General features: G+C 40.6%; 1 long non-coding RNA gene across 4 annotated transcripts in view; it reads left to right on the plus strand.

Annotated features, from left to right (window-relative positions):
* The first annotated feature begins 129 nt into the window (after window positions 1–129).
* Window positions 130–18,069, plus strand: part of LOC117200496 (uncharacterized) — a 36,028-nt gene continuing 18,088 nt past the window's right edge. For 2 of the 4 annotated variants that reach the window (XR_007478408.1, XR_007478411.1), the window contains exons 1-3: window positions 130–1,671; window positions 2,080–3,163; window positions 6,260–16,131. This is a non-coding gene — a long non-coding RNA (uncharacterized LOC117200496). The remainder of the gene's footprint in view (window positions 1,672–2,079; window positions 3,164–6,259; window positions 16,132–18,069) is intronic. The other 2 variants (XR_007478409.1, XR_007478410.1) reach the window with 2 other exon arrangements.

Raw genomic sequence — 18,069 nt, forward strand, 5'->3', positions numbered from 1 at the left:
TATTTACAGAATTCTGTGTTCATAGTAATGTATCCTTGAGAAAATACATAATTCATAATGCATAGTCAAATATATCTATATATATATTGAGTATATATCAATGAGTATATATTGAGTATATATCAATACTCATTGAATCTTAATTTAACTGTTCATTTAGTCTTTTTAAAATAATTAATTTATTTATTTGGCTGCATTGGGTCTTAGTTGTGGCATGCGGGATCTTTCATTGCGGTGTGGGCGTCTCTCTAGTTGTGGCTTGCAGGCACTAGAGTGTGTGAGCTCAGTAGTTGCAGCACGCGGGCTTAGTTGCCCCGTTGCAAGTGGGATCTTAGTTCCCAGACCAGGGATGGAACCTGCATCCCCTGCATTAGAAGGCGGATTCTTAACCACTGGACCACCAGGGATGTCCCTCATTTAGTCTTTTTTTCACCTACTTTTTGCCACCTGGGAAATGTTAATGGTATTTTATGATGTGTAGGTATAATCACACCATAATAGTATATGTCCTGTTATGCAATAGAGCCATGATATTGTGTGAATTGAATTTGTATAAGTTACATCATGTTTTGTCACTGATTTATATTATTAATTTCAGGGGTACTATTTCATTTCAGATTGATCTTAATTGGCAAGTACTTTTGACACTTTTTAAATGTATGGCTCAAGCACATTGTCATGTAATTTTACATATATCAGCTCATTCAGTTCAATTTGCAGTTGTGCTAGACATGTAATAGTGCCCACCATGCCCCGATCCCTCCAGGCAGCTCCATTTTACTGACTACATATTACCTGCATTTCCTCAGTCACAGCTAATTGGATGAGGCGGGGACAGAACACATTGCCCACATGCAGCCTCTCCGTAGCTGGCCAACACACTATGGAGTGGCCTCTCATGAAATGGGAATGTCCTCTTTCATTTCATTCCAGATTGAGGAATAAGCATTTCAGAGGATTTTGGTTTTCTCTCTTCTAGGAACTTGAACTGGGAAATATTTCAAGAATAAGTCAGTGAGAATGGAAGCTAAATGAATGCCTAGAGACAGGAGCCATAAGGGATCAGGAAAAAGTCTCTAAAGAGCCAGATGGATTTTGTGGACCACACAGTTTCTGTTGCAACTACTCAACTGTGCCATTGTAGCCAGTAGAGACCACAGACAATAGTGAATGAATATGACTGTGATCCAATAAAGCTTTATTTACTTATTACTTATTTTGTATTTACTTACAAAAAAGATTTATTTATTTATGCAGGTCATATTGGACCCATAGGCCCAAAGTTTGCCAATCCCTGGTCTAGATCATGAGGTAGGGCCATGATATTTCATGGCAGGCTGAAATGATGAGAAATCAAGAACAATGTGGTAAAGAGACAATGCCGATGGTAGAGAGGAAGAATTGATAGTAGATGACAGGAAACACAAATGGACAGTGGAGGAGTCTTAGGGAGGTGGCCAGCTCAAATTAATGGTAGGTACTAGAGTGAAGATCCACAAACTGTTACTGAACTCACAACTTCTGTTTTCTTTTCTCGGAGTTGAGCCATTATGCTATTGAGGAAGGTTAGACTAGACCACCTGAAGGCTACCCAAAGAGAGACCTTGGAGGGTGAGAAGTCACCTTGGATGTTCAAGCTTCAGATGAGCTCAGATGCATGAGAGATTCCAGGTGAGATCAACAGAACAACCCAGGTGAGTTCCAGTCAACCCACAAAATCATGAGAAACAACAAGTTGTCCTCATTTTAAGCCACTATGTTTTGGGGTGGTTTGTTACAGATCAATGGATGTGAAACACCATTCTTATTTTAAAAATCTAAATGGGTGTAAACTAAATTTAAATAGGAAGTGTTTTCTAGAGTACGTTCTGCAGGGCTTATTACATTCTCCTTAGGGGTTTTGTTTATTTTGTTTTGTTGAAAAAAGAAGTTTGGGAAACAGTTAAACAAACAAACATATTTCTCTAATGTAAGACTTTGCAGACTTTCCCTCAACATTTATTGTGAACATTTTTTTGCGGGGGCAGGAAGCCAAAATTTATTGTGTTTTTTTGTTGTTGTTGTTGTTGTTTTTTGCAGTATGCGGGCCTCTCACTGTTGTGGCCTCTCCCGTTGCGGAGCACAGGCTCCGGACACGCAGACTCAGCGGCCATGGCTCACGGGCCCAGCCGCTCCGTGGCATGTGGGATCCTCCCGGAGCCGGGGCACGAACCCGTGTCCCCTGCATCAGCAGGCGGACTCTCAACCACTGCGCCACCAGGGAAGCCCTGTTGTTGTTGTTTTTAATTGAAGTATAGTTTATTTACAATGTTGTGTTAGTATCTGGTGTACAGCAGTGATTCAGTTATTCATATATATATCACAGGATGTTGAATATAGTTCCATGTGCTATAAAATAGGACCTTGTTGTTCAACATTTTCAAACATACAGAGAAGTTGAAGAATTACAGAGTGAACAACATTCACATACCTACCACCTAGAGTCTATAATTAACAATTGCTATATTAGCTTTATCATATTTCTATGTATCCATCCCTTTATTCATCAAATACTCGATCTTAAATTTTTATACATTTTAAAATGTTGCAAACATCAGTAAATTGGTGTGGGGGACATTCTTAGTTTGTTCACTATCATAAAGGGAAAGTATTCAATATTTTATCATTAAATATATCATGTATGACCTTCATCCAGTTGATGAAATTTAATTTGCTGAATTTTTTTTGGAAGTCATGAGTGAAATTGTTAAATTGTGTCAAATGATTCTTCTGCATCAACTGAAATAATCATATTACTTTTCTCCTTAATTCTGTTAACATGGTGAAATACATTGATGAATTTATGAATATTGAACCAACTTTGCATTCTCGTCACCTGTATTACAACTAGATATATTATAAACCCACAATATAGTGTTAAAAGTTTTGCTTTATATAATCATAAGTATTTTAAAGAAATGAAGACATACTACACTCATGTTGCTCAGACCATATTTCAAATTAAAAATCTTCTTACAAAAAAAAAAAGAAAGAAGAAATGCAGAAGTAAAAAAATAACCTTTTAAAACTTACCCACATATTTTCTTTTCCAGTGTTCTTCATCCCTTCCTGAAGTCTGTTTCCATCTGGCATCATTTATCCTCATCCTGAAGAACTTCCTTTGGTAATTCTTTTTTTTTTTTCCTTTGGTAATTCTTTAGTGCAGGTCTGTTAATGATAAATTCTTCTTTGGTTTCATTTTTCTAAAAATAGTCTATATAATTTTCATTTTTGAAGGATGTATTCACTAGACGTAGAATTCTGGGTTGACAGATTTTTCATTTTGGCGCCCTAAAGATGTCATTCTACTGTGTTTTGGCCTCAATAATTTATAATGTTAAGACAGTAGTCAGGGGAATTTCCTGGCGGTCCAGTGGTCAGGACTCGGCACTCTCACTGCTGGGGCCCGGGTTTGATCTCTGGTGGGGGAACTAAGATCCCACAAGCCAGGAGGCGTGGCCAAAAACAAACAAACAAACAAATGAAAACAATAATCAGTTGTATTATTGTTTCCTTGTAGGTAATGTGTCTTTTGTTCCTGGCCACTTAGAGTCTGTCATACAGAGTGAAGTAAGTCAGAAAGAGAAAAACAAATACTGTATGCTAACACATATATATGGAATCTAAAAAAAAAAAAAAAAAAAAAATGGTTCTGACGAAACTAGGGGCAGGACAGGAATAAAGACACAGATGTAGAGAATGGACTTGAGGACATGGAGAGGGGGAAGGGTAAGCTGGGACAAAGTGACAGAGTGGCATGGACATATATACACTACCAAATGTAAAATAGATAGCTAGTGGGAAACAGCCACATAGCACAGAGAGATCAGTTCAGTGCTTCAAGATTTTCTTTTTATCTTTGCTTTTCAGTAGTTTAATTGTGATATACCTGGGTATACATTTTTTTTTTTTAATTATGCTTTGCGTTTACTGAGCCTCTTGAATCTATAAATTTACGTCTTTTATCAAATTTGGGAAATATTTAGCCATTGTGTCTTAAAATATTTTTCTGCCCCATTCTCTCTTCTCATTCTAGAACTCCATTTACAATGTGTTTGAGCTTTTGATATTGCTCTCAGGTCACTGAGGCTCTGTTCATTTTTTAAAATTATATACATTTTTAGTAAATAAGAGTTTAAGTCATTTTACATTTCTATATTTTATATCCCCTCTTCTACTAAAAAAAAAAAAAAAAACCAAAATTTTAATTTTGAAATAATTATAGACTCACAGGAAGTTTCAAATGTAGTACAGAGGTATTTGACCCAGTTTGCCCCAATGATTATATCTTATGTAATTATAGTATAATATAAAATTGGCATTGGAACAATGTGAGTATATAGTTCTATGCCACTTTATCATGTGTAGATTCATGATATCACCACCACAATCAAGATCCAGAACTATTACAACACCACAAAGATCTCTCGTGGTACTCTTTTATATTCTCATCCACTTCCTCTCCCCCCACACCATTTATATTCTCTACCTTCCCTCCCCACCCATTTTTATTATGGTTGTTTTAAATATTTCTTCTACCGATTGAGAATCACATCAGACAGTATTATAATTTTTTAAAATATATTTATTTATTTATTTTATTTTTAGCTGCATTGGGTCTTCGTTGCTGTGCACGGTCTTTCTCTAGTTGCGGTGAGCGGGGTCTACTCTTCATTGTGGCGTGCAGGCTTCTCATTGCAGTGGCTTCTCTTGTTGCAGAGCACGGGCTCTAGGCGCATGGGCTTCGGTAGTCATGGCACGTGGGCTCAGTAGTTGTGGGCTCAGTAGTTGTGGCTCGCCGGCTCTAGAGCGCAGGCTCAGTAGTTGTGGTGCACGGGCTTAGTTGCTCCACGGCATGTGGGATCTTCCTGGACCAGGGCTCGAACCTGTGTCCCCTGCATTCGCAGGCGGATTCTTAACCACTGTGCCACCAGGGAAGCCCTCAGTATTATAATTTTTGATTCAGCCATCAAACAAAGTTTAGAAGACCCAAGATTAGGAGGAAATCTATTGTATTTACCCTACATATTTACTCTCTCCACTGTTAGTCTTTCCTTCCTGATGTTCCAAGATTACTTTCTTTTTAGAAAACACTCTTTAACCTTTCTTTTAGGGTATGTCTGCTGGCAACACATTCTCTTAGTTTTCCTTTGTCTGAGAATGACTTTATTTCCTCTTAATTCTTGAAGGATATTCCCAGTGAATATTGAATTCTGGGTTGACAGTTTTTTCTTTCAGCACTTGGAAAATGTTACCGCATTCCTTTCTGGCCTCTAAGGTTTCTGATGAGAAATCTGTGGTCATTTAAATTGTTTTTCCCTTATAGGTCAGGTTGTTTTCTCTCTTGTTGCTTTCAAGATTTTTCCTTTGTCTTTTGTTTTTGGAAGTTTGATTGTGATGTGTATTGGCATGAATTTCTTTGTCCATTTATTACAAGCATGTTTCCATTTCTATCCCTGAGCATAACTACAATAGCCACTTTATAATCTTTGTTTACTAATACCAATGTCTTGATCATTTTGAAATGAGTTCCCATTGATTGCCTTTTCTCTTGAATTTGGACACATTTAGGTATTTCTTTGTATGTCTACCAATTTTTATTGTATCCTAGACATTGTGAATGGTTGAAGAGACTCTGTGTTCTGTTATATTCCTCTAAAGAATATTGACCTTTTGTTTTAATAGGCAGTTAACTTGGTCAGACTGACACTATACACTATTTATCTTGCAGCAAGCAGCAGCTGAAGTTTCTGCTCAATTCTTTTAGCTTAGGTGAGTTGCTTGGAATCTACCCATGCATATATAGTTCAAGGGCAGCCAAAGATGTGAGTAGAGTTTATGTGTAGAATTTAAGGCTCTCCCTTATAGGCTCTATTCTTCCCAGGATCCTCCCCCTTCTTTCAAGCTCCTGTGGTCACACTGAATTTTGTCCTCTGGTTCTTCAACCAAGTAAAACGGAGTTTTCTGTTGAGTTTCAGCCTCCTTGCTTTACAGAGACCAGGGCCTTCCCTCAGCAAAAAAGCTAAAAATGGAAACTTATCTAGTGCCATTCCCTTTTTACAAACATAGGCTGTACTCCAATTTCTGTCTGGTTTTCATTGCTTTCCAGTGTCTTCAGGTAGTTTTTTTTGTTTGTTTGTTTTTTTGTTTTGTTTTTGTTTTGTTTTGTTTTGTTTTGCAGTACGTGGGCCTCTCACTGTTGTGGCTTCTCCTATTGCAGAGCACAGGCTCCGGATGCGTAGGCTCAGCGGCCATGGCTCACGGGCCCAGCCACTCTGCGGCATGTGGGATCTTCCCAGACCGGGGCACGAACCCGTGTCCCCTGCATCGGCAGGCGGACTCTCAACCACTGCGCCACCAGGGAAGTCCTTTCAGGTAGTTTTTAAAAAATATTTTTTCCAGAACTTTTAGTTGTTATCTGTGGAAGCATTTATCCAATAGAAGCTACTCCTCCATTACTAGAAACTAGAACTTTGCAACACTTTTAATTGCTAATATATAATATGAATCTCCAAGACAGACAATATAATGTGCAGTATTTTACTAACTGATTTTGACCAGAAAGGTCTTGTTTGTTTGTTTGTTTGTTTTAATGGAACAGCTGCAGAATGACTGCTTTGCTTTGGGAAAAGCTGATCAGAGGACCGCCTTATTCAAGGTGCCCTTACAACTTCTTGCCAAATCCAGACCTTGCTTGTCATCCACTTAGATTTAATGCTCACTTAATTAAATGCTGTAGAAAACATACCTGCTTTAAACACCTTGCAATTAAGACGAGTTTGACCTTCGTTATAAGGTAAGAATTGTAAGGTAATATTAAGTGATTGTGTTCACCACTTAAAATGTCTGAACATCTAGGTTTGTGCCACTGGACAAGAGAAAAATTCTGAATATGAGATTGTATTCTGGCAGCTTGACACTTAGAGATGGGAATACAGACAAAACAAATATGTACAGAGATAGGTTCATGAGGTGATATGCACCATGTGAAGGCAAAGGCATTTTTTACATGGACTCTGAAAGGAATCTACTACTGACCAATTCAGTACTTTGTTCCAAGTGAGTAACCCATTTGTATTTTCCCAACTTTTTATTTTTTAATTTTAAACTGTAGAATAATTGAAAAATAGTATAATAAACACATATATCCTCTATAATGATTTACATTTTGCATTTCCCACATTTACTTTCTCTCTCTTTCTCTGTGTCTCTCCCAGTCTCCTTCCCCACCATAGTTTTTAAGGTAAGTTGCAAACATAAGACTTTACCCAGAGATACTTCAGCTTGCATCTCCTAAAAATAAATTAATTGCATAATATCATCTAATATCCATTTGAGAAAAGCATATAGATCTTGTCCCAGGTGATGTTTTTGGGATAAGTTAATTTCCCTCCTTAGTACAGAAATCATATCTCTTTTCAGAAAAAAACAGATTGTGAAGTAGAAGAGGGAAGCAGAGGTGAAAACGGGTGGAAAAGATCTTGTGAAGCTAATACTGGTTACTAGTGTGTGAAGTACACACAGTACGTTAGGTCCTATTGTATAGCATAATAGTCTCTGCAATTCTATTCTGGTTTACAATACTACATTGATACGGCAAATTAACTGCTTTAAGTAGTGGTTGCCTGCGAGGCTTAGGACCAAGTGCCTCCCTGAAATAGCTTACAAGATGGTCGGGAGCTGGCAACAGACCAAACATTGCCCCACCTTCTGCGCCTTGCGAAACTCAGCATCTCGTCTAAAACTCGAATCAGGCATCACCTAGGAAAACCCCTCTCTGGCTCCCTCTCCTCTCCTGTGCTCCTGGTCCCACTACCCCTTGGTCTGGGTGGAGCATTTCTCCTCAGAGCATTCAAAGAACCCTGCTCCTGCCACGAGCCCTTCTTATCAGACTGTACCTGTTGCTCTTTGGCTCTCCCTTCCTGATTTCTGTAAGTGTAGAGAGTTTGAATTTGCACCCCCAGGCTTATGGTAGGGCCAGATAGATAGATAGATGTTGAATGTTTATGAAGGGTTAATCACCGAGAGAAGCAGGTAGCAAGAGAGATGGCCGGTGGTGGGAAAGAGAAGCTGCGGCGGGGCCGCAGAATTGCTGAGAGCTGCTTCCCTCTGTGCCTGGACAGTGGGATTGTGGGGTTGGTCCTAGGCTGAATTAAACTTCCCTTCCTGGCTCACTGGCCTTTTTTTTTTTTTTTTTGGCTGCGTTGGGTCTTCGTTGTTGGGTCTTCATTGCTGCGTGCGGGCTTTCTCTAGTTGCAGTGAGCCAGGGCTTCTCTTCGTTGCGGTACATGGGCTTCTCATTGCGGTGGCTTCTCTTGTTTCGGAGCATGAGCTCTAGGCATGTGGGCTTTAGTAGTTGTGGCACACGGGCTCAGTAGTTGTGGCTCACGGGCTCTAGGGCTCAGGCTCAGTAGTTGTGGCTCACGGGCTTAGTTGCTCCTTGGCATGTGGGATCTTCCCGGACCAGGGATCGAACCTGTGTCCCCTGCATTGGCAGGCGGATTCTTACCACTGCGCCACCAGAGAAGTCCTCAGTGACCTTTTTTCTTAGTGTCTTACCTCCCTAGTTTCTCTGTGCCCTAACCCTTCTGTTTTTCTCTCATCAAAAGCCATTCACACTAACACGTGGCAAGATAGGAAGGAGGAAGGAAAGTAAAAGAGGGCTGAGGCAAGGGGAGTAGTGACAACTTTTAAGTGTGACTTTATTCATCCCAGGGAGAGCAAAAGTACAAACACAACTCAAGTGTGTGCAAGAGTGTGGAGTGGTGATTAAGATTCAGTTCCCACGAGACAGAAAATCATTCTTTCCTTACCTAGCCTTCCACTCCCATTTTCTGTCTCTGTCTGTCTGTCTGTCTGTCTCTGTCTCTCTCTCTCATACACACACACACAAACACACACACACACACACGTCTCCCTAACCTGCAGTTTGTCAGTTTAAATCAGCATGCAAAACTGCATACATGTGGGCTTCCCTGGTGGCGCAATGGTTAAGAATGTGCCCGCCAATGCAGGGGACACGGATTCAAGCCCTGGTCCAGGGAGGATCCCACATGCTGCGGAGCAACTAAGCCCATGCACCACAACTACTGAGCCTGTGCTCTAGAGCCCGCGAGCCACAACTACTAAAGCCCGCACGCCTAGAGCCTGTGCTCTCCAACAAGAGAAGCCACCGCAATGAGAAGCCCGCGCACCACAACGAAGAGTAGCCCCGCTCACCGCAACTAGAGAAAGCCCGTGCGCAGCAATGAAGACCCAACACAGCCAAAAATAAAAAACAAACAAAAACAACAACAACAAAAAAACCCTGCATACATGTTTCTTTGCTTCATTAAAAAGACTTTAAAAATTCTATTTCCACCCTCCATAATTATATTAAATGTATAAAGTTGTTCTCCCCACTCCCTGTTCATTTCTTGGGTTCATGATCTTCCCAAGTACAAATACTTGATTGATTTCAAGAAGGGAGCCCACAAGATCTGTAGGTTGTGAAAATCTCTGGTCCTCCTTCAAGGAGGACGAGAAGAGGAGCCCAGAGCATCGGTGGTTGAGAGCCGTTTTCCTCTGGCCATCTGCTGGATCCTTGCTCCCAGAGGCAACCCAGTGCATGGCCGCTGCGTTCTCGTATTTCCAGAGCACTGGATTGGAAGCAGGTGCAAATGGAGACCGAGAATCATTCTTGTCATGACTATCTGTATGGCAGATCTTCTTTAAAGATTTCTTGTCTTTGGAAACAGTGTCCAATAGAATGGACAAATACAATGTTATGCTATAAAAACATTATGTCAAAAATTGTGTTGTAGGTGAATACTTAACAATATGGAAAAATATTGTTAAGTAAAATAATATATGAAACAATTTGTAAATGTGAATGTGCATATATATGTGTGTGTGTATATATATGCATATATACATAACTGAAAGCATAATATACCGAATAGTTAATTAGTTAATAATGGTTCTCTTTGGGTCAGAGTAGGATAATGGGCATTTAAAATTTACCTCTTTTTGTTCTATGTGTATTTCCTATAATTAACATGCATTACTTTTGTACTAAGATAAACATTTACAAGTACTTAAAATTATGTTTTATTAGAAATCCATCTGCCTGGTTGACATCATCCAAATCTTGGTTTAGTCTAATTTAACAAGAAATCAAAGACAATATTTTTAAAATCAAAATAAATGCTTTGTTAACATCAGGAAAGAGGCACCAAAGCATCTGCTAAAAACCCAACTTGGTCAGACACCAGAATGGCCCAAGGATCCTCGTGCTTTGCAGCACTGTTGATCTCCCAGATCCCCAGAGGCATAAATGTTGAAAGTTTCCGAAGGTAATGCAAATTACTGGAATCTGGGCAGTGTAGAAGCGTGAGAACTGGACAAAACAGGAAGATCTGGATTCTGGTAAGAACGCTATCATCGTCCAGGAGTGTAGCCTAGAAAAAGTTCCTTGATCTCTATCCTCTCCAAAAACAGACCCTTCTTATTGACTCAGTAATTATTTATTGGGGCTTCCCTGGTGGCGCGTGGTTAAGAATCCGCCTGCCAATGCGGGAGACACGGGTTTGAGCCCTGGTCCAGGAAGATCCACATGCCACAGAGCAACTCAGCCCGTGCGCCACAACTACTGAACCTGCGCTCTAGAGCCTGTGGGCTACAACTACTGAGTCTGCATGCCACAACTACTGAAGCCCACGTGCCACAGCTACTGAAGCCCGCACACCTAGAGCCTGTGCTCTGCAACAAGAGAAGCCACCACAATGAGAAGCCCGCGCACCCCAAAAAAGAGTAGACCCTGCTCGCCGCAACTAGAGAAAGCCCACGCACAGCAAAGAAGACCCAACACAGCCAGAAATAAATAAATAAAGTTATTTTAAAAAATTATTTACTGAGGCTCTCCTGTGTGCGCAGGCACTGACCTAGGCTCATGCTGGAATGCTGTGAGTCTATGTTATTTTACAGACTTGCACTCAATTTAATTTACACCACCATTTCCATTTTTCTGCAATAGAATTATCTAGAATTCTCAAGGTTTAAGGGTGGAGTAAAACTTTGTAATCTAGATATGGAGGACTCTAGAAAGGAGAGGAAGTGGGTGTCTCCTTGTAACAAAAAGGCAAGACCGTGGTAAGGGATAAATGGAGGAAAGAGTTGGAGATGGACCCAAACCAAACCCACGTGGCTCAGAACAGCCTGGGGGAAGGGAGCAAAAGGGAGAAACCCTGAGCCAAAGCAACGGGGAAACTTGCAGATCATGGTGGTAAATTCCTAAGCATGATTGTCTAAATGCCTTGTTTTCCTTGAAGTACAATACATTATTCTTTTCAGGCAACCACAGTCTGAACCAAACAATGTTGATTGTGTTTGCAATTACTGCAGGAGAGGGAGAGATTAAGCTAAACATCTTTGTCCTTGGAGATTAAAGACTGTACCTAATGGGTAAGATCATAGATTTTGACCAATATAGGGAACATGTGCCCAAATCAGTAGGAACTGGTGTTTTGTTTCAGAAAAACTACACAGACTAACCATAATCATAAAGGACATAATAGGTCAGGGAAAGTTGTTTTTATACTTCTCAGAAGATACTTAGTTACATTGCTAGACACAGCACTTTATATTGGTTGTAATATATCTTCATTTGATTGTTTTTCCTCATTGCACAATAAGGTGCTTGCCAAGAAAATTCAAAGGCCTGTCAGTTATTAACAACTGAGAAACAAACTAGTTGGAATACGCTCACATAAGGACATGCACTCATGTTCAAACGCAAACACACACAGACATGAATAAAGGCCATCTGAGAAAAAGAAATACGAGGCATTCAGCAAGGAAAACTGACCACTAATCAGACTTTCACTTTGAGACCAAAAATAACTTTGGGCAAAAGTTGGTGAGCATATTCCCTCTTTATGAGAATCCAAACAGCCCAATGTAATGTTATGTTAAAGGGCTCCCCTGTGCTCAGTTATCTTAGCTGAATATGGAGCCAGTGTACTGTACGTCAAACTAGACGGTGGTTGGTAGAAATGTAGAACCTAGTTAGGTGCTCTGACGTCAGGACTGAAGATGTTTCTGGCCATTAGGACAGTTTGATTCATTAAAAGAACACTAACAGCAAAATAAATTCCTGTTTCATTACACACAAGAAATAATCAAGTTCCTTGATTAATAACCCATATGGCTGATGGGTTCTGGTCCTTATGTTAAGAAACTAGAAAAAGCTCAACTGAGATCATCTTAATGTTCACTCAATTAATAATTGAGATCATATGAATCCAGAAATGTGCCATTTGATGACTTTGCAGATGTTACATGCACGGACTGGTGCTCTGTGTATTTTCTAACATTATTGGAGTATTTTATGTGTGCAAAGGCCTTCTAGAAAGCTTCTGGACCTTGCCTCCCTCTCCTTCAGACATCTACAGCTCTGCTTTCCTAAGTAAAATGTTGTAGCATTATAATGCTTTACCAATTGTACATTACATATTATGTAATTAAATACGGAAAGTACACTCTATGGTTCCAAGCTTTATCACTTACTAATTGTAAGACCTTCAGCAAGTCAGTCTCTCTGAATTATAGCTTCTACATCTGTAAAATGGAGCTAAGAATACGTTTTTATTGGTGGTTTTAAAACAAGTCCTCAAATTCTTTGACACTGTTCCCATGAAAAGGTGGAGTCCAATTCCCCTCCCCTTATACATGGGCCAGACTCAGTGACTCACGCCTAAAGAATGGAATGTGGCAGAAATAATACTATGTGACTTCTGAGGAGACAAACTTCCCTCCGGCTCTCTCTCTTGGAATGCTTGCTCTTGGAGCCTAATCCCTTCACCATTTAGTGACAAAGCCAAGCTGTTGCAGGGAAAGTTCACGTGTAGGTCACATGTAGGTCAAGTGTAGGTATTCCAAAAACAGTTAGAGATGAGCTCCCAGCGGACAGCCAAACATTAGCCACCAGACATGTGAATGAGTGAGTGAGTTTTCAGGTTATTCTAGCCCCCGGTCCTGTAGCCAGCCCAGCTGACACTGAGTACAGCAGAGAGAAACTGTCTTCTCTAAGTTCTTCCAAAATTGTAGGTTAATGAGCAAATAAATGTCATTACTGTTTTAAGCCATGAAGGTTTGGGGTGGTTTGTTATGTAGCAACAGATAACTGGAACAGATTTTGGTGTCACGATGAGAATTGAAAACATACAGCAACGACTTCAGGACTGGACAGCAGGCAGAATTTGGGAGGGTCTTCAAGAGACTGTTAAAGAAAACCTCATGGTTCTTGAAGATGTTATTGGTTAGGGGTGACCGGAAAGTGAGGAAATGTTATTGGGAGCTGTCATATAGTGGTAGAAAGTTAGCAACAGTGTCATATATGGTAACATGGAAGATAAAAAATATACCAATACTCTGGTTCCTCTTCAGAACGCATAAGTCTTTCGCCTTTTACTAAAAATATACCAAATTACGCAAATGACCTATCTAAGGAGATTTTCAGGAAGAGCCTTGCATGTGCTGCCTGGTTATTCTTACTGACTACAGTAGAACGCAAGAAGAGAGAGAAACTAAAGAAAGAACTGTTAAATATATAGCAGGCAGGAATTGCTAGGTTTGAAGTAACCGTTTCTCCTTCCTCACCTCTTCATATGGCAAAATAAATGGCTTCCAAGTGAAGATCAAATCCAGAGTCCTGTCATGAAACACGGCCCCAAGGTGAAGTCAGGGGTGTGACTATAAAACTCTTTGTTAAGACCTCAGGAAGTTTTAAGGTGTTGCTTCCTTGACCCTTTCAAGCATACAAAAGACCTGCAAAGCATCAGGATGTTCTCAGACAGCAGCTTTGGAGACACTGAGGTAGAGAAGGGCTAAATGAGATTGGTGGGTGTGGCTTTTGCCAAATAGAGTTGGTTATAAATTGATTCATGAGAAGCCTACAAAAAAAAAATTTTTTTTAAGAATTATAATCAGCTTAGACCAAGAGGGACATTCAGGCCTTTGAATTCCCAAAGGGCACGAAGCAGTCTAAGAGAACTACTTGGCTGCAAAGATGGACTACTTTTAGTGGAAAAGGAAAAATGACTCAAAGGGTGGAATCGAGTCCAGCTATGGTGAACAACTTCCAGGAAGGAAGACCGGGTCCTCATCAAGGAACTGGCAACACACACTCAGATGGATTTCAGAACAGCTGTGAACCAGGGACTGCCGTGTGCTTCCCATTTTTCTCCTTTTTGAACAAAAGTGTCTATAGCTTGACATGCCATCGTGTATTGGGTGTGGTGGACAGACGGCTTGTCTCTTGATTCACAGGTCTTCAGATTGGGAGAAGCTGCACACAGGGGACGGGACCCAAGGAGCCTCAGCCACCCCTAGCCCTGATTTACGTGTCCAGATCATGGACCTCAAGCCTGATGCTACCGTAGGTACAATGTTTTAGGGATCTAGAGAGAGGTGAGTAAGTATATCTTACATGTAGGGGGAAATGTAAATAATTCATGTTCAATGGGCAGATTGTGAGGTCTTAAAACATGTCCACAAATTCTTTGATATTCTTGCCAACAAAAGATGCAGCCTAATTCCCCTTCCCTTGGAAGTGGCTGGCCTCAGTGACTTGCTTCTAACAAATAGAACATGGCAGAAGCAATCCTGTATGACTTCTCAGATGATCACAAAAGAAGAGGCAGCTTTTGCCTTGTTTCTTTTCTCTTGGCATGTTTGCCTTTGGAATCCAGCCACCACTGTGGTAGGCGGCCAAGCAGTCACATGGAAGGGCCCTGTGGAGGTGTTCTGGCCACAGCCCAGCTGCTGTCCTGGCTCCCAGCCAGCATCACCTGGCAACCTGTGAGTAAGCGAGTTTGCAGATGGTCCCAGCCACCAGTCTCAAGCCACCCCAGATATGCCCTGGGAAGCAAAGACAAATTGTCCCTGCCAAGCCCTGCCCAAATTACAAATTCATGAGAAAAATAAATGCAGTCATTGTTTTAAGGCATTAAGTTTTGGGGTGGTTTGTCACGTGGCAAGAGATAATGGGATGTTGATGTGTAAATGGTTACTAGAAATATCCACATATGTAAATACAACCTTGTAACAGTTACAAGATTTTAGGCATTATAAACTGCAATTTCTTTATGGTCCTCAGCTTTATCACCTACTAATTGTGAGACTTTTAGTAAGTCAGTCTCCTGAGCATCAGTTTGTGCAACTGTAAAATGGAGATGAAAATACTTGTCTTAAAAAAATCATTTATGAAGATTATATAGCAACAAAGTAAATGATCTGTTATTATAGGTTATAAAACTAGATTCAAATGATTGCAACTGTAAAAATGTGCAGATGAGAAATAGATGGATTCGGTTAGTAGGCTTAAAAGTCATTTTTCCTTCCATTTTCCAAATTTCCATAAGATTATTTACTTCAGTAATAATAATTTTAAAAAAAAGTATTTTCAAAAATCCCACTGTGCACTCCCAGCCCAAACCAGGGAGTCAGTCAGTGGTTATTTCTTCTCAACCTCCCTGACAGTTAAATCAGGTAAATGGTTAGGAAGAGGAACGGACAAAATGGCTTCTCGTCTCTTAGAGTTTGGGGGTCAATAGAGGATTGACTCCAGAACCCAGATTTCTTACCTCCCCAGTTAGCGTGCCATTTCTTCCACCTGTAACCTCAGTACTACTTTAATCTATGTGGGCTAAGCATTAGAACCAATGCCACATGAGATGCCCTGTATTTAACCGGCAGTCCCAGCCATCTGAGCTTAGAGGCATGTAATCCAATGATCAGGGGAGCCTGTCAAAATGAATATGGTGGGGGCTTCCCTGGTGGTGCAGTGGTTAAGAATCCACCTGCCAATCCACCTACTTAATAAATGGATGAAAATCACTTCGTTAATATTCAGTGTTCTCATGTCGTTTATAAATAATTCCAACAGTAACCTTTTTCACTGGGAAAACACCTGTACAGTGTCGACTCTGATTACTCCCTGTGGATATTGTTTAGCTAAAAATTAATATATCATACTTTCTAGAATGACAGACTGTGGGCTGGAATAAGAGAAAACAGTAATTTATAAGATGGAGTAATTATTGGAGGATCCAGGTACTATTTACTTTCTTCTTTGTTCTCAAGCCAACAAAATTATTGAGTCCATGTTCCGAGTCCTTTATTGACCTCAATCTTAGGTTGTCTATCATAAAACAATAGTGTAGTGGATTAATAAACACCACAAATCCATAATAAACCACACAGGCCCTTTGTCTTCCAAGGTAATAAGTGAGCTCAGCTGAAGCATTATCAAAGTGTCACTGACTAGCTGGGCTGTGGAGCCCTTGTTCCCTGGGTGGCTGAGGCCGCCTCCCTGGCTGTGCTATCTGGACTGTCCACGAGGTGGCAGCAACTGCACGGCTGTCAACAAGCAGCCTCCAAGGGCAACCAAGGCCGCCATTGACTTCCTCACCACCAACAGGGCGGTTGTAGTTTGTCAGATTTGGTTGTTTCTTTTAGTGCTGGGATTTAGAAAAGCATTGTGACCATTTCCAATTAAAAATTATTCAGGTTTAATCACAAGTAACATAAACAATAGTTTGATATCTAGTATAAACAGCCTCACCTTGTTTTCTTTCCTTTTTTTTCTTTTTCTCAATATACTTGGTGAAATGCTTTACTATTTTAAAACCACGCCTACTTCCCAAAGTGTACCAGTCATGTGAATAATTTCACATAATAAGACATACATTTATATTGTGAAGGTACAGTGGAAGTCAACAGCTAAAATATTCAGAGAAAGAGTCTTTCAAACAATTTGCATTTTACAAAGGGCAGAATCATTTGACAGCAGGTAAATTACAGCTGGTTCCAGTGGCCTCTTCTTGTAGGACACTATTGCTAAAATCCAGATTCAGCTAGGAAATGTCACACCAAGTCTCTAGCTTTCTTACTCAGTCTTACATTGCCAGATCCGGAAGCTCTGAACCCCTTAGCACCTAAGCCCCAAAGGGTTAACAAATTAAGTCTTTTTTTTTTTTAACATCTTTATTGGGGTATAATTGCTTTACAATGGTGTGTTAGTTTCTACTTTATAACAAAGTGAATCAGTTATACATATACATATGTTCCCATATCTCTTCCCTCTTGCGTCTCCCTCCCTCCCACCCTCCCTAACAAATTAAATCTTATGGACCCCTGCTCAGACCCTAGTCCAGCCATGGCCCTCTGCTTTGGTGGGGAAGGTTCTTTTTCTGTTAGGGTTGGTGCAGCCAAAAATGAAACCAAAGCCGAGATTAAAGCAGCACAAGCTTTATTCAATGGCCAGAGAATGGAGAAGTGGGAATATAGTAGTCTCGCCCACCTGGGGAGAGGGATTTGATTTTAAAGAGTGAAGACAGAGGGAGGAGAAGTGAGGCTGATGATGGGGAAGCATATGCATTAGTTTTCCAGGAAAGGGACAGGTCTTTCTGAGGGAGTGGGGTGACACCCTCTTTTTATCCTTTTTTGGTCCTTGACTTCCACCAGTTATGGCCACCAGTAAGTGTGTCATTTAATATGCTAATGTAGTAAAATCAGCATATAATGAGACTCAAGGTCTGTTGGGGGTCAGATTCGTTGCCATCTTGGTTCCAGCTGGTTCCATCTGGTTTTTGTTTTTCTCTTCCTATAGCTTCCTTTCTTATCTTCAGACTCTGTGATTTAAAGATTTATATTAACTCCTGTTAAAGGTGGGGATTGGTGAGTTTTGAGCAAGGATCTGGTGCCAGCTCTGGCAACAAAATGATGATTATAAGACTGGTCCTCAGAAATTTCTGAGCTGACACTGCCTAATTTTCAAAGTAGTGTAAAGGAAGACTCTTGCACATCCCTCAGTTGTAAACATTCTAAGTATGCTTGAGATGTATAAAGAAAAAGAACGAATGAACTAGAAAAGTGCCTTCTCGGGCTTCCCTGGTGACGCAGTGGTTGAGAGTCCGCCTGCCGATGCAGGGGACGAGGGTTTGTGCCCTGGTCTGGGAAGATCCCACATGCCGCCGAGCAACTAAGCCC

Source organism: Orcinus orca, chromosome 7 (genome assembly GCF_937001465.1).
Source record: "Orcinus orca chromosome 7, mOrcOrc1.1, whole genome shotgun sequence".
In the NCBI taxonomy this organism is placed as follows: domain Eukaryota; kingdom Metazoa; phylum Chordata; class Mammalia; order Artiodactyla; family Delphinidae; genus Orcinus; species Orcinus orca.